Source organism: Ictalurus furcatus, chromosome 13, assembly GCF_023375685.1.
Source record: "Ictalurus furcatus strain D&B chromosome 13, Billie_1.0, whole genome shotgun sequence".
NCBI classification, from domain to species: Eukaryota; Metazoa; Chordata; class Actinopteri; order Siluriformes; family Ictaluridae; genus Ictalurus; species Ictalurus furcatus.
This window is the reverse complement of record NC_071267.1, coordinates 23,583,839-23,602,273: the sequence shown is the minus strand read 5'-3', so window position 1 is coordinate 23,602,273 and position 18,435 is coordinate 23,583,839. Positions and strand designations below refer to the sequence as shown.

Genomic DNA, 18,435 nt, shown 5'->3' with positions numbered 1-18,435 from the left:
CTGGTGCCAATCCATTGCAGGGCACAATCGCATTCACACACTACGGACACTTTGGACACGCCAATCAGTCTACAATGCATGTCTTTGGACTGGGGGAGGAAACCGGAGAACCCGGAGGAAACCCCTGAAGCACGGGGAGAACATGCAAGCTCCGCACGCACAGGGCACAAGCGGGAATCGAACCCCCGACCCTGGAGGTGTGAGGCAAACACGCTAACCACTAAGCCATTGTGCGCCCCCCTTTTCAAGAAATAATTCAATTAAAAAATTTCTCATTTCTATTTTTTTCATCAATATTTGGCATGACAACCCTTTGCCTTTAAGAATGCATGCATCTCAGGTACACTGTGCAGCTTTATATGAAAATCGGCTGCTATGTTTCAAAAAGTGTTTTGGAGAATCTGCTACAGTTCTTCTGGAGACTTTGACAGTCACACTTGCTTCTGTTTTCACGGTCCTTATGATGGACTGGTGTCCCTTTCACTGCCTTACATCTGGTATTCCCGGGATAGGAAGCACTGCAACCCTGACCAGGATAAATCTCTTACTGAAAATGAATGAATTACTAAATTAAATGATCTATGTATGAGTTCAATATCAGTTATTATATCACTTATCCAACCCTTTCTGGATTAAGCCAACCCATGCTCATTTGCATATCGATCAATCCATTTTGTGTACCGCGTATCCTACACAGCGTCACGGGGGAGCCTGCAGCCTATCCAAAGGGACTCGGGGCACAAGCCGGTGCACCATAGACGGGGTGCCAACCCATCGCAGGGCACAATCACACACACTTTCACACACTATGAACAATTTAGAGATACCAATCAGCCTACAACGCATGTCTTTGGACTGGGGGAGGAAGCCGGAGTGCGTAGAGGAAGCCCCCAAAGCACACGGGGGACATGTAAGCTCTGTGCACACAGGGCGGGGGCGGGAATCGAATACACCAATACCAATACAACTCCAAAATTCAGTGTCTATGAACACCACGTTCGCCGACTCCTACATAAACAGAGCACTGTTCAATAATTAATACTTCAGCCATAGATAGCCCTGGCATCAGGCTGTAAATCAGGTCTTAAAAATGTGTGTGTGTGTGTGTGTGTGTGTGCGCGCATGTGCTTACAGTGCCTGATCTCTAGACAGCCTGTGGAGCATGTGTTGACCTTTCAGAAATGCTCATAAACAGCCTCCTTTGATAATTAATTATAAGTATAATTTTAGAATAATTAACACAGCAGTTAAAGATCTCGTCTCCTCAATAATAACTGAAATGTCTAATCATCCTACTTAACCGTTAGAGAGCTAATCTTGAAAAAAAAAATGCACCTTAAAGTCACCAGAATTCCAGAATTTGTTGCTCGGTGGTGCTGCTGGTTATCGCCTGTGCAGATTGTCACATGTTCACCCTGCACAGATGAAGCCCCGCCTCCCAAACACTTGCCAGTATGTGGATTCGGATTGGTTACTCTGAATTATAAAGTCATGTGTTTTAAAGGTGCATTAGGTAAGATTAGTCTTTTTTAAGATTAGGGTTAATGGTTAGGTAAGTACGACATTTGAATGTTTCCCGCCCATGTTCACGAAGCTCCGCCTCCAGGATCTATGGCGTCCCATAGAGCGTCAAGGAGTCGTATACAAACACAAACAAGCATTCCGGGCTCCAAGTCTGTTTTCCGAACAAGTTTTCTCAGCGACTCGATACGCTTTTGCTAAGATGTTCTGCATCTTCCAGGTTATTTGTACAAGTGAGGAAGAAAACAAATTGTCTGTTGCCCCTTTTAATGTTTAGTGCTGGATTTGACAACTGCCTTTAAGGCATGCGGTATAAGTGAGTTAGGTGTAAACGCTTTTCCGTTACTCACTAAAGGGAAACACCTCTACAAAGAAGAAAATAATATATACAGTATAAATGCAGTAAGGTTTATGTTGATTGGTTCAAAATTCACGTCGATTTTGACCCATTACCCTCCTTCCACAAACAAAGCCCCCATGCTTAACCATCTCACACTTTTCCGTCACAAAAAAAAAAAAAGACAAGTATTATCCACCAAAAGACGGTTCTGTTCCAGTACTAAAACGCTGCTGGAGTGGAGCCAGGGAACCCGATGATATGCGAGCTTGGAGCCAGTGTCATTTTGTCACCATGGCAACAGCTGAATTTAAGAAAAAGCAACAAGGGTTTAGATGATTATTGTCCTGGAAGGAATAAAGCAAAAGTAATATCACAATCATGAATCGTTGGTCTGAGGAAGAAACAACTGTATCGCACAGCAGCAACGACACGAGTGGGAGCTACGTGGCTAATACTAGCACAACTGCATTCGAGAGCTTACATACTCAGAGCTGAAAAACAATCATACTAAGCATCTGCCCTAGTACCTAGGAAGCTGTGAATTCAAATCAGGACAATTTCATAAATATCAGTAGCTGAGTCCCCTAGCTGAGAAAATAAACAACCTGAACTCTCAAAGAATTTGTAATGGTTTTAATGGTTATAATGGGAATTGTAATGGTTTCAATGGGAACTATAATGGTCCCTGTGGGTCTCCTCCGGTAATTTATTGCCTTCTATTGGTAGCATGTTATGCCTAGTAGATACCATTAAGGCCCAATAATGGTAATATTAATGGTTTTAATGGTTAGCAGATGGTTTGTAATGGTATATTTAGTAGAAACCATTAGAATTGATGTCATGGTTTCTATTGGGTTTTTTTTCAGCAGGGCAGAGCAGACGCTAGCCAATCACAGACACAGTCTGCTATCTGTAAACGATGAATCAGTCCGTACAGGAATTCACAGAGTTGTTTTGTGCTTGTCGTGGCCAAAAACGCGTGATTTTGCTGCAGCTGTTTAAAAAATCTGCGATGCAATTTGCGAACTTTTTTTTTTTGTCGCTTTTTTTTGCGGAAAACTACTTGAACTGGCGAAATTGCAATTGCACGAAATTGTTGGTTGGTAAATGAGACCTTTTAGACGTGATTCGAAGGTGGCGTTGGCTGAATGCGCCTTGTGACCATGTCACATGGCGCGTCTTGAAAGTAATGACTCGATTTCTTTTGAAAAATTGCACGCTCCTGCGAGTTTCCTTCATATTTATGTTCATTTAAAAAAAAAAAAATAAAAATCCTGGAGGGACTGACTTCAAGAATTTGTCTTTAAATGGTCAAATAAAAAGTTGAAAAAAGATCTCACTTGTAAGATCATTCAGAACTGGTAGTATTTTTATACTGTAAAAAAAAAAAAAAAAAAAAAGGCCAAGAAAAAAAAAACAACAACTCTAAAACAAATCCATATTCAAATTAGATTTCAGAAGCAATTAATTTTTTTTTTACATTCCTTTCTGTTTATATATCTCTCCTCCTAAGCTGGTAGTGCTTACTAATGATGTGGAAATGACCTACAACTGGCTGGAACTTGGAGAGAAAACAGGCACGATTGTTTATACGCTACAGGTCTCCTGTGTTGCTCTTCCTCCACAGATTTATGTCAGCTTTTGAACCTACAGCTTTGCCAAGTCACTGGCAAGAATTCTAAGCCTCTGATGTTTCCTAAAGCACAGTAGTAAGAGATATGCCTGCTACATGATTTCTTTCAGAATGCAGATGGTCTTCCTCTGGGTGCGAAGTGGAAGAAATAAGCAACCCGTACTCTGCTCTTTGGTAATGTTAAGGTGTTTTTTTTTTTACTTTCTGCAAACTATGGAGTAAATTTAAGGCTATGCAGTGAATTAGCTGCAAAACCGATCATGTTTGAAACATACTGTATACTATTTTTAAAAAGACGGCAGAATTATGAAGACGAACTATTCGATATATCAATTTTAACTGTAGATATAAATAATTCCATCATATATTTTGTGGCTTAAAGTGCCATCAATGCAGGCGATCGTCCCCTACTTTAGTGCCGTTTATCCGTTATATACTCACTCCTTCACTATTTACGATGTAGAGACTGGTCTGTCTATAGGGCAGCAGTAAATCAGACACCAGACTGAATTCAGACAGCGTGAGCTCTGGAAATGGATTCATCGTGATGTGCAGTTACATAAACTATCCGAATGTTACAAAACGCCTAGCAACCTGATACCACAAAAAAAAAGGAAGAAGTAGGCTATTACGAGCATTTTCCTGTAATAAATACAACAATCACCCAAAAGTACCTGTTAGCTTTAGTGGTCATTAAACAACAGTTTATTGGCATTTATATGCACGGTGATATGTCCTGAGCAGTAAATTCCAAGCTAAAAGATTTCACTATGCTGTACATTCTGCTTTTTGTACAAGTAGTACACTGGATATATCGTGCACTGTGGATGATAAATCAGTGTAATATCCATGGAGTAAACTCAGGATAAACATATAGGAGCTGGGATTGATAAAATTGTGGCCTTTACACGTACAGTAAGAGTGAAAAGGTAGAGAACTGTCAATTTACTAACCCCTATAATGTTCAGAATGAGTTTCTGATCCTGAGTTGTGGTCATACGTTTAAATACACCTTGTAGAATATTTAAAAACAATTTTTTAATAAATAACAGGGATAATAAAAAATTGCATTGTGTTGTTTATTTAGTCCTGCTCTGAATAAGCTATCTCACATAACAGATGTTTACATATAGTCCACAAGACACAATAATAACTGAACTGACACTAATGAACCAGTTCAAAAGTTTGCATACCCTTGCTTATTAATACTGTGTGTCGTTACCTGGATGATCATCGACTTTATGTGTTTATGTTTTGTGAGAGTTGTTCATGAGTCCCTTGTTTGTCCTGAGCAGTTAAACTGCCCACTGTTCTTCAGAAAAATCCTCCAGGTCCTTCACATTCTTTGCTTTTCCAGCATCTTCTGCATATCCGAGCCCTTTCCAACATCGGCTATATGATGTTCAGATCCGTCTTTTCACACCGAGGACGACCGAGGGACTCGTACACGACTATTACAAAAGGTGCAAACGTTCACTGATGCTCAAGAAGGCAACACGATACAATAAGAGCCGGGGGGTGTAAACTTTTGAACAAGATGATCGGTGTAAAATGTTATTAGTTTGTCTTCTGGGAAACATGAAAATATCTTATGTAGCTTCCGAAGGGCGGTACTAAATGGAAAAAGTAAGATCTTTAAACAAAATAATAGCACTTTACACCGATCGTTATTTTTAAAAAATGATTAAAAATGATTTTAAAGATGACTTTGAAGATTCTGCAAGGCGTATGTAAACTCAAGGAACCAGCTGCGCTACCAATTTACGTACATTTGCACACAATTCTGTGAATAAAATCTTAACCTTAACTTGCAACTGACTATAGATACACACACCTGCATCCCAGAAGGACATCTCTAATTAGATATCTAATCACAGATACATCGTCCTGCTGGACTTCTCAACCAGAGTTGCACTCTAAAGACATGATTTGGATAAAAATCCAGTTTTGTGTCTATTCACGATAATCACAGAGCATTATGCAAATGGAAGATCTTTGCTGTAATCACTCTCTTACAGCATGTGACTCAATAGCTGAAAATGGTGTATTGAAAATACAATAGAGATAAAAGCTGCTGCTGAAAACTGAACTGCTAGCAGGTAAAGTGGCACGACGACAGAGGAGCTGAACCTACCTGAAGTACAGGATGAGTCTCAGCAGTGTCCACTCCACCCCCCCCTTAGACACTGTCCTCACTGACACACATCGCACGCACCACCTGGACAACACAACAGCATAAGAAGTACTCAGTTCATGCTTATATTTGAGTTACACATGATTTCAAACCGAGATAAAAACATGTATTGATGTAGGTTCCGAATATGAAACCGAACAAACTAATCAGATGAGAAATTTGACAAATGTACACATACAAATAAGCTAAGGTGACGTGGTTTGATTTCATATGAACGTCATAAGGCGATGAACAAAGTGAACAAAAGTTTATTTTTCATGCACATTCTTATATCTGCAAGTAAGACACAGCATCGGACTGAACACAAACTGGCCTTTGTTGAAAGCTGACCTTCAACAACAACAACAGAAAAAAAATCTGAACAGCTGCCTTTATAGCAGGACTGCTTTCATTCCATGATTTCTTTTGACACGTTTGCACAAAAAGTGACAGAGCAAGAATGCGTGAACGAACAGCCGATAAAAAAACTCGCACTCTCTTCACAGGCATTCACGACTCCATGGTTGATCAAAATACATTTTTTCGTGCGCTGTAGTTAACATTCGGTATAATTAATAATAACTGTCCGTGAAAGAGCAGTTTTAATCTTTAGTCTAGCGCCTAAGAACAGTGTTTATCGAGAATTGTAAAAAATTGCATGCCGAGCTGCTCTGAAACTGCACGGGGATCGCGCAGGAAAGTTCGGAAAAATGTACATTTAAAGGCGCTTTTTGAAAAGTGTGAATCCCGATGATGTCACAGCCAGCCATGGCCAAGCCAAGAGAGCACATCTGGGCATGCTGTCTGGGTAAGAGGTAAAAGCATACTCTCTGTCCCTGTCAATCACAGCAACACCAGCCAATTGTGGGTGTCTCTGTGCTCATGTATACAGAAGAGGGCAGATAGCACTTTCCTCCTAGTGCAGAGGTTCTCAACCTTTTGTAACTAAAGCCCCCCCAAACCTCCCTTATCATGTGGAACCCCCCCACCCCCATACTGTAGGAAACGAGGAATAATGATTATCTATACATATATACATATATACATACATACATACATACACTGGTCTGCACTGACAGCTAGCTAAAAGGCAGGCTAAGCTCCGCCTCTCCCCAGCTAAAAGATAATACAGAGGGAGAGGGAATGTGAGGTTTTCCCATTTATGCACATTCTATTTGAAAAGCAATAAAAATACACATGGTACCCCCCCGTCTGTGTTTTTTACTTGAAAACAATTTGCGCCCCCCTTGCGATCTCTCCCCCCTGGTGGAGAAGCACCGTCCTTGTGTGTTACACAGCAAGAGCAGCAGTTTGAAAAGATGTGGCTGGCTGGCTTCATGTGTCTTCAACGAAGAGCATGTTATTCTTGACCCTCTCTGGTTGGTAGCTGGGATATGATAGGGGAGAGCTGGCCGGAGGACGGGAACGAGCAGGTGACCAAATCGAGGCAAAAATGTCGGAAAATCCGAATCACTCAACCACTCAGTCACTTACATTAAAATAAACACTCTTTGGGTAGAAAAAAATAATAATGCTAAATGTCACGTCTTCATTTCATTGCTGTTGAGTTACCACAGGTTAAACAAAATGCGCTGTAGGTACTATCTTTAAATTGATTCACTCAGCTGCACCCTGCCATCAGTTTTTATGATGTCACGTCAGGCAGATGAAGGTGATAAAAATGTGGCTCATCACTCATTTACTATCTGTACTGTACAATGTCTTGCCGAAGCAGTGCTTTGAACATTCAGCACCTGAACATCACTGATCTGGTCACCCAAACACCTTACTGACATGCTTTATAATGAGCTTTCCTTTCATTTGTCACCTCTCTGTATGTACCCACGTAACCTTGCTATGTTTTCTTTTCCACACAAAGCACGTCGTTCGTGCCGTCATTTTTTCCATTAAACAAAGTACCGCAATTCTCTCCGAAGTTCTGACCGAAGTGGAAAACGCCCTTTTAAAATATACATTTTGTCACAATCCTTTCCTAATAATTACACATACTATCCCAGATTATAACTAGGCTCAGGTTTAATCATTCTTATTTGCTTTTATTTTATTTTAAGGAAATTTACATTACACGCTAAACTTTCTTCACCCAGACCACACTATTTACCAAGCACTTTCTTCTGAAAAATGATTCAGGGCCACTGGAACTGGGACTGATAGAGACATTTATATAGTTTGCTTGCACTTCATAAAGCAGCCAATGATGTGTACTGTACTAAAGAGCACATGACTGATGGGAGAAATTCACTTTATTTTATGTATTGTTCTATTATTTCACATTTACTTCACTTGAATATGTACAGCACTACACAATGTTATACTTTATTGCTATGTTTTATTATTATTATTATTATTATTATTATTATTATTACAACACTTGGTGTGGGTTGTAACTTTCACTCTCTCTGTGACCATTAAAACATCATCTAGTAGCTAAAGATCATATTGTGGTTTATGGTTTTTAATAAAAAGCAAACCAGCACTGTCGTACTACTGCAATATCTTTATTTAAGGCAACAAAAGAAATTCTTTGATAAGTAAAAGTAAACTTTTGTGTGATAAGTCAATGATATAACGTATTGATCATAACCATGATATGTACAGTTATGTCATAACCAGCTCTAGTACCAGTAAACAAACTCAGACTCTGATCCAACACGCGTTCAGTCTTTCTAAGCTGCTTAGCTGAAGCACAGCACTGCACTGACCGCCAACACTTTCAGGAGGGTAAAGATTGAGTTAAATTCGATCAGCATGTTCCTGCTCCCTCGCTCTCCTCTGAAGTGCACTCATCCTGCAGCTCACCCTCTAACGCAAATGCAGACGCTGCCAAACTCCCCAAAGGCAGCAACAGAATCTGTCATAAAACGCCCGCCAGTGAACAGCGGCTCTGAATCCCAGCTCGCTGCACAGCTTACAAATATAAACGCAATGTAAGATGTTTTCTAAAGAAGAGTCATTAGAGCTTGAACTACAGCTGTACGCGAAAACTGTCATAATAAATCTGTTAACAGCAAATGACGGAATATTTCACGCTCCAGCACATCGAACTTAGTCGATTTAACTTTTTCTGTTTTGGAATGACAAACAAAACACAACGAAATGAAACTTTACAGTCTGATAATTAGTTGTAATTACTCTTAGACTCGAGTGTTCTCTCCCGTCATACGCTACTACTGTCGCAACCAGGGAGGGTGAAGGCTAACTCCTGCTTCTTCTGAGACACATGAAGCCGGTCAACCATGTCTGTCTGCGGCGTCAGTGCAACATAACTCCGTCGGCGGAAAGCGCTATCAACCCTCTTCCGCATACCTGAGCTCACAGATGCCCACAATTAGCTAGTGCCACTGTGATTGACAGCGTAGAGAGAGTACGTCATCCCTCCCAACCTCCCGGCCATGGATGGCTGTGTCCTCATCGGGATTCAAACTCAGGATCTGCTAATGATCGGACAAACATGTATCTGTTTATTTAATCTTACTGTATGCATTAGTTTTAAAACCACTACAGATTTATTTATATATATATATATATATATATATATATATATATATATATATATATATATATATATATATATCATGCTAGGCCTGTTTGAAATAAAGTCCAAGTAGGGCTTGTCTGTTTAAAAAGAAAGAAAGAAAGAAAGAAAACAAAAGATGTTTTACTCATATTAATACTGTTCTAACACATTAAAAGATGAATTGTGCAGCCATAATGTATGCCAGAGGTTTGTACGTCGAAACCTTACACCAATGTACTAATGATATTTTATTATCATGTTTCCTTATGTGACTAACATTAATGTGTCTTTATTCTCGCTGTGGTTGCTATCGGCTTAACTAGACAAACAAACTTAAATCTGCACAAATGTGTTGCTTTCATTAATGCACGCTGCTGCTGAAAATTAAGCACGGCATAACACAAACAGAACTGGCGCAAAGAACGTTCCAGGAGAAAAAAAAAGCATTTCGTGTCAATGTGAGGTTCGTTGTAATTGCTGAAACCACAGTGATCTGCCTCATTTTACCCAGACAGCTTTGCTCCTGCGTCTGACAGCTGCATCATGCTGGAAATCAGCTCTCCCACAGTGCAGCGTGGGTGTAGATCAGACGCCTAATGACATGTCTCCTAACGACAAGGTTGTGAGTTCAAATCCCTGCACTGCCAGTCTGATGCTGAGCAAGACCCTTAACTTTCATCTGCTCAATTATAAGTCACTTTCAATAAAAAAAAAAAAGCATCTGCCAAATAAGTATATGGAAATGACACCAAAGTACACACGCACACATACGCACCTCCAGCTTACGTTTAATTTAAGCTTAGGGTTAAAGGCAAAGCTGTTATTTTTAGCCTTAAATTGTATAATGTTGGGTAAATGGCCTGACCCCTGATATGGCATTTATTTGGAAGAAAGTGATTATCAGGTAATATCATTTTCAACGTGTCAGAGAAAGCTGTTTGATCTGTCAGTTTGGTGATGGCAGATGGTAAATATTGAGCGAACAAATATTGATATACAGTATACACTGTAAACTGGGACGATCGCAGCTACAAAAAGAACGTGTTGTACAGTCTAACCTTGTTCCTTTTATTCTGTCTCTCCGTGGGTGTCCAACCGATAGCAGCCACTGCTAAAAATATCATTATGTTAATAATAAATTTTGATCTGTGAACATACATCAGCAAGGTGTATTTTGCACTGAAGAACCTCCAGTGAAGCAATGGCGAGGCCTAGGCTACTTTTAATTCTACTCTATTCCTGCCATTACATGATATTATTCTCATGATTACTGCGACTGCCACTGTTGAACGTTTCGGACATAAACACTGCGGTAAAATGTGGAGACACGGCCATCGTCACAGGTGAACGTGAGAATATGAACTGGTTCCGTGTGAGAACACATCAGTCTCCTCAGCAAGGGCGAATCAAATCAATTTGCCTCAGACCAAAACGCAACCTCTCATCTCAGAGCGTAGAGAAAAGTGTCTCAGCTATACGACCCGTCTAGTCTTTTTATATAAACTGGAAATCTATTAAACTATTGTTAATACTACTATACTCTGCGTTTTCTTTTCTGGACAATCAACTAAAACCTGGGCTTCACTGCAGACATGCACCAATGATCAGTTACGCAATATGTCAGGAATGAAACGTTAGTGTGCAGTTATAGTAAAATAATCAAAGATGAGGTAGTGTGATGCAACCCAGTGCAAACTGAAGGTAATATTACCACACAAAAGTCTTTTATTCTTCTTATACCACAGCAATTTGCCAATGATTACACTTATTTGTGTGTGTTTTATTAAATAAAAGGTAGTTATGGTTGCTCAGAGGTTAAGGCTTTGATTTAGAGATCAGAAGGTCATGTATTCAAGTCCCAGCACTGCGAAACTGCCATGGTTGTGTCCTTGATCAAGAACCATTCAGTGTCGTATCCTGCATCGGCCAAATGAGCAAATGTACTAAATTACGTGTTATCCCATACTATAGGAGATATTACTTTACTACTGTATAAATATGTTGTACTGTAAATTTACGGTACTTATTACAATTGCTGAAAAAATTTGCAACAACTGATAGTGTACGCATAAATGTTGGACCAAGATACATATCTAAAAGTACTATCAGGCTACATAATTATTTCATTCTCAAATGGCATCCAAGTCATTCCTTCCTATGTCTGTATTCCTTATTATGTTCTATTGGCCATACAGTACACCGCAGATAAGCCTATACTACGCTACCAAAATAGACACACAATGCACTAGTGCATCCACCCTTAGTTGATATAATATCCTCAGATATACTAAAAAGCTTAAACATTTTAAACATTCATGATCTGCACATTTGATATAAGACCATATATCTATTTGAGTCCTCTCAGTGAATATTCTGGACTGGACATTGTGTGTCTACTTTCGCTGTTCAGCCAAACCACTTAACAGGATTATCTACAGAGCAGGATATCATTTATTAAGAGTGTATTGCATACAGGACATGTCACTGGAATGGACAAAGGCTGTATATTACTTCACACAGAGATGAGTGGATTCCTGGCTGTCCTGGGATTTGAACTAGAAAAGATATAAATAAATAAATAAATAAATAAATAAATAAATAAAAACCACTCACATTGTGACATTCCTGTGCACATACAGTAGATGCATGCTAAATGTATGGGAACGTATTAGCATAGTGACTAGAATAGTGAGCATGATTTTGCAAAACACAATGAATCTCCGTTCCTGCTCCAACATCTTGTGCTTTGAAGACAAGAAATTGTCGACTACATGTATTTTCCCCCTTTTAAATTCTTCCACTTCCACAAAGCTGCACATGTTTCAGTTCTGTTCAATTGCACGGGGTAAATTAAACACGACTCCATAGTTGTCATGACTCAACAGGTTTTAGCTTGTGCCCTGGGTGCCCTGCCACTACATAGGGAGCCGAATTCGAATCTAACCACATAATTAGTCACACATGTAAATTTGCCAAGAACCATTAATTAGACTTAATGACCCATAATTTATTTGATTCTGTCATGCAGAGTTCCTTTGTAGAATTGTATTCCCTAACAGGAGCTTATGAGATCCAGAGCTGACAGATGTACAGCCTTATTGATGTTAAACAATGTGAATCCTGACTCCATGCCTTATTGAACACACATCTGTCTCGATGATGAATCAAGCAGCAGCTGTTTAGAATAGTGTGGCTTATTTACAATTAGGGATGTCACGAGAACCGATACTTCGGTACCAAGTCGGTACCAACATTCTTAAAACGTGACGGTACTTGTTTTTCTGGAGTAGCGTGGGTACCGTTTGTTATGACGGTACCGAGGTTGCAATTCTTCCGGACCTGATGGGGGCAGCAAATACGCCAAGAGTGAGCTCCGCCGCGACTTGTTGAGATGAAAGGTGGTAGGGAATATGGAAATACTTCGCATTCGAGGCAGATGACAACAAACGTATAATTGATGCTCTGAAGCCGGTACGCAACCGATGCTATCGTTCATTTCAAAAAAGCGAGGAAACACCCGGAATTTGGCGAAGCACCTGAAAGACAGTCCTATATTATATTTGTTTGAGGCAGCTGGCATTGTTGCCGTGAAACCAGCTAACGTTAAGCTCCATCTAATGTTAGCGATAGCCTGTTATTTGTTAACGACGCTAACTCATTGCGATGTTATAAACAACCTCCTAATGTTCCACCATGCATCGCCATTCAGCCCGTGTCCTGTCAGCAACATGTAGCCTAATGTCACTAATAATTATTCACATGTTCATGCTTTTAATGAATCTTTTTATCCTGCCACCATATCAGTGAATTTAAACTAATGCTTGCATTCAGAGTATAAGGTGTGTGTGTGTGTGTGTGCGCGTGTGTTTAGGAGTGCTGCACCTCCACTGTAGCCTCCACTCATTGTCAGACAGTGTTTGATAACTAAAATCTCTCTCTCTCTCCCTCTTTCTCTCTGCCCGTATCAGCCAGAGGAGGATGTCCTCCAGGAGAGTTTTTAATTTATTTCTTTATTTATTTTATTTTTATACCACACCGTGGTATCGACTTTGGTATCGAGTATCATGTACTTTTGGTGGTATCAGTACCGACTACTAGATTTTTTTGGTCTTGTGACATCCCTGTTTACAATGGTGAAGCACACTGAAGCATGATACAAGAATAATAAACAGTAGAAAGATCCATAATGCATAAAAGGGGTGCTTTCAGTGATGACTAGAAGCCATTACACCAACAATTACACTAAACCAAATTAGGTTCCTGAGGATTCTTGATGAGTGGCGTATACAACAGTTAATTCCGGTTCACTAATCTGATTGGACCGAGCAGTGTTCCAAGAATGCTTATATTTAGTATAACCACACTGGGATGTTTCACACTCCACTTGTCTGTGATCGCCGAGTAAAATTCCACTTCTAGCAGCAGTCCACCTGAAACGATCTCTACAGTAGTGTTAGCAACATCATCAGCGGGCATGGCAAATGATACATTCTTCATCATTATAACTTCCGACTTAAGACGTGAAACTTCATCGGATTGAGATGAAAAGGAAGAAGGGAAGCTAATTCCCACCGGATGCACTTGTAACAGGAATGTACAAATCAACGCGGGCGAGCTAGCCAGCTAGCCGGCTGGCCATAAAGTGAGCGCGTCTTCTTCGGGATCTATTTCCACTAGCAGAGCGAAAATAGACAAATTACTTGGCCGTAGTGTGTCCGAAATGTCAGTTACTCACTGTTCATTTCTTATTTATGAAACTGTTGTACAAAAGCAATATCGCGCTCACGATCGTGCGGCTGTACTGAATACCTGATATATCCTGAATGCTGGTATTCACTATAACCATACTTTTGCTTCTGCAATATTGCTTAATTAGAAATCATGAGATCATGATGTGAGGAACACGATGAAATTCCTACATTACTGTAGCAGAGCATGGAAGCTCCATCTCTAGCTGATGTTAGTGTGTGATGGATCGTCTGGATTTGTAATTACTGATTTACTGCAGGTTTGTACTGCGATAGCCAAACTCTTGAGCAAAATTAACTGCTATTTAGTATTTACTACATTATAATAGAGTGCCAAGAATGCTGTGTATACTCCTAGAGTTAAAAGGAAACCATGACTGTGAACGCCTGGTTAAAATTATTCGTGGCAATGTTTTTGTTCTCAAGTCAGTCCCTGACAAATGTGCTCCATGTGTAATGCGTCAGTGGCGAGACGGCAAGTACGACCATGACTCAGTCGCCCCGTTCATTCATTAAAGACACTTCGCTGTTGTTTGTTCTTTTGAAGAATTGTGCCATTTTTTGAAACGAATACTTATGATTATTATAGAATATTATTCGGAGTACGAGTTAGGAGAGGAGGAATGAGGACCAGAGGGGCTGGTGGAGGCTTAGGAATATCTCTCGTTATTTAGAAAAACAAACCAGACTTTTTGTACAACCAGAACTGTGGCAGTTGAGTACTGTCTCTTCTAAGTCTAGCAGGAAAAACAAACAAACAGATGTTATCTGGCACTAGCACATCTGCTCATCAAATCACAGTGTGTCTAACAAGCTTCATCTGAATCTCAATAGCTAAACAGGTTTTGTTGTTTTGTGTTTTTTTTTTTAATGAAATGAGCAGGAATAAATAAAGCTGATGGCCTGTCTAGAATCAGAACTCAAAATTGCACCACAGGAAAAAGAAAGGTGAGAAAAGGTAACTACAAAATAGATTTCTAATTTAAGCTAAATAAGAAACCTTATCAGATTTAATTTGTTTATATATACACATCACCATTTATGGGTCAGCCACATGGTAAATTCTACTCTCCAAGTATACAAACTGCATCTCAGATGGCATGCAATGCACACTATACACTCTTTTGGTAGGGAAAATTAAAATCTGACAGATCGAAATCAAAGGCAATGTGGAACCCCACTTCACCGGCCTGTAAGAAGATCCTCCACCTTATGTCCTTGTCCTCATGCCCTTAAAAATGGGAGCTGTATCATCCGGTAAGAGGCAGAGCACAAGCGCATAGAATGTTTAGTAGGTGCAAACCAACAGCCATCATCATAATCCACAGCATTATACGAAAAACATCCAGGCAGCATCAAAAACGGCAAATCCAGATTACCAAAACCAAAGATCAGGAATTAGAAACAAGGAAACACTTGAACCCAGGCTCGGAAATGCACATTCACTGAATGAGACTAAACTGAAGACAAATAAATGAACACAATGGGAAACCCCGCCAATTACAGAAAAGGGGATCAGAACCAGGAAATAAAAAAAATTTTAAAAACATGTCACAATAAGAACACGGCCTGTCCGCCCTTCTCTGATTCTGGGATTCATGACGGGAATTCTCAATGATTCTTCTTTGAATTCCCTTCTGATAAGGAAACCCTCTGCTATAGCCATCTATATAGAACCTTTTAAGATCTATGTCAACCATAACCATAAACCATTTTAAGAACCATTTAGGGTCTTAGATTAAGCTTTTTGTTGTAAGAGTGCACTGTTTATAGCTCCCTTTCTACTAAAATTAGCTAAGACTGAGTAAAACGTTTTTATTTAGTTAATAATAATAATAATAATAATAATAATAATAATACATTTGAGAAATATACGCTGCCTTTTTAAGACATTGCACTGTATTTTGACACACTGCATAATGGAGCAGAAAAACCATGTGATGCGCATGCTGAGTTATTCTCCAGGTAACTAGCCTAGTTAGAACTTTCACAAAAAAAACCTCTACCCCAATAAGGCAGAATTAGCTATAAAGTGTACAAACAATGAGAAGATATCCAAGCCTCCCTTGATATACATTTGTCTGCATGTGGATGTATCAATTATAGTCAATTTCCCATAGCATAGTTGACTACTATCAAAGCAAGCATTAAGGATATATTATATTTATCTTTACACACTAAACGAGGCATAACCTTACAAAATGAGCTCAGTTATACGGTCTATACGACTCCTCTCAGGTCTGAGAATACACAGTCTTTCCCAACAGCAAAAACAATCCAGACCACCACCAGACGTGAGCCAAGTGCTCAGACAGATCCTCCTTCAAGATTGTCCTGGCCTTTTATTGTTCTGAAATCATGATTGTTCTTATCCAGCCAGTCTTCACTGATCTCTCACCTGGTCTGGAGCAGATGACTTAGGGTGCACAGAAAGGAGAGCAATCTGCGCCGTTCCAAAGAAACACACGCACGTCTGACTCCTTTGAGCTCCAAATCAAAACCGGACACACTGAGTTTCACTTATCCAACTCTACTATGGAAGATCATGTCTGAGAGAAGACAAAAAAAAATTCTCAGGAGGGCAAAACACTTTCCTTGCAGAACTCAAAACTCACTATAGTAAAGGGGGGGGGGGGGGGGAGAGCAATGGAGGCTTTACATTTTTTCAAGCTTCAAACATGCCAGAAAAAAAAAAAACACATTTTAGAAGGTGGTGACCTATATACCTGTGATGTAGGCATGCAATGATATTCAACTTTCATGTCATACTATTTAAGTGGGGGGAGGGGGGCTCTGTCCAAAATAGACATCTTCCATCCTAGGTAGTCTTCAGTAAAATGGAACACAGGTACAATGCTGAATCTTTAAAAATGTCTGCTATAATCACATTGCGCATGGTGAATATTCTACCACAGACTGAATGCTTTCTTTAACTGTGCTTTATTCTGTATTCAGTCCATACAGGATTTCACTGAGTTTTTTTGTGATTGTTACAGCCCAAAATGCTGGATTTTGCTGCTGCTTTTTTTTTTATTATTATTATTATTTTTTATAAATTTCCATACAATTTGCAGAGTTTTTTGTGCCTTTTTTTTTTTGCGGGAAAAACGACTCGAATTGCTCAAATTGCAGTTGCGCGAAATTGTTTTGCACAATTGTCTCGTCGGTAAACGAGACCTTTCAGCTGTACTCACGTTCGGCGCACGCGAACCGAAGACGGCTTTGGCCGAATGCGTGCCGTGACGGTAATCTGCGGTAATTTAGAAACATTGCGAGCTCCTCACGGATATCGCGGAGTTTCCTTGATTTCGCATTCGGTTTCTGCGTTCGATCGTAAAATCCTGGACGGAATGGTTATTGTACAACCGAAATGCAAACGTTTTCATACAAGTTGGCCTGTGCAATGTTTGTGAATTGTAAGCATGACACTACGCAGAAAAAAAAAATACAAGTAATCACAGGGTTAGGATGGGAGAAGGAAGGATTTCTGCCTTCATTCCTCACGTGTGGCTTACGGCAGCGATTTGACTCTTTGCGCTCAATTTCACAGTAAAACTGTGCCTCATTACAGAAGCCAAAATAGCCAGGTCCGTTCTGACTGACTGACTGACTGACTGTGTCCTTGTGGTCTAAAAGTCAAAGAAACCTTTTGAACATCGTGAAAGTGTGTGTGTGTGTGTTTGTGTGTGGGATGGCGGGGGGGTTCTATAAATGTGTGACAGTGCAGTTTCACAAAAGGATGCCATTTGAGAACAGAAAAACACACAAAAACACAGATACCTCTGAAAGAAATTGGAAAATTCCTGAGCCCTATACGTGTCCCACCCCTCTACTGGCAAAGCAACGCTTGCATATTGACACATGACTAGCTCTTATCATTTATGACTGAGCCAGATGTATCCTAAATAAATGTGGCACATTTCTTTATCTGAGCAAATCATAAACATACAAAAAAAAAAAAAAAGGCATCTTATTATAAAGGTTGATTTTAAATGACTGCACAAAAAAAGGCCCACAAACAATAATAAATGAATGCGATTCGACGCCTGTCGACTCAAAACACCGTCCCAGCGATTCCCTTATCACCATTCCCTCCTTTTTCATCTCGTCACTGTAGCTTTCCAGGGAAACATTTGTTTTGTATTACCTATATTACATTTCTATTATGATTCTTCAAAGCGTCCTCTTTGAAAGGCGCTAAAGGAAATGAAAATGATCATTACTATAACGAAGCCCACAAAACATCACACAGAGACGCACCACCGGGAGCACAAACGGTTCCATCGCTGGTTGTGACAAGAGGGATGAGAGCAACACTTACAACTAAGAAGGAAGATGTATGTCTAGCTGCAGGCCATTTAAAAACACCACTTTGCTGTCTCTCTACATTAATATTCAGCACCAATAACTCAACACGGGGCTGGATGGTGTGCGTCACTCACTATTTCAGAGTGCAGTTTTCCGTATGTTTTGCAGATTACC

At 39.8% G+C, this 18,435-nt stretch overlaps 1 protein-coding gene across 1 annotated transcript in view; it reads right to left on the bottom strand.

Moving 5' to 3' along the window:
• Window positions 1–18,435, bottom strand: part of chrm3b (cholinergic receptor, muscarinic 3b) — a 118,465-nt gene that overhangs the window by 79,808 nt on the left and 20,222 nt on the right. Inside the window, exon 2 of the mRNA XM_053639576.1 lies at window positions 5,629–5,712. The gene's annotated coding sequence lies outside the window, so the exon portion shown is untranslated. The remainder of the gene's footprint in view (window positions 1–5,628; window positions 5,713–18,435) is intronic.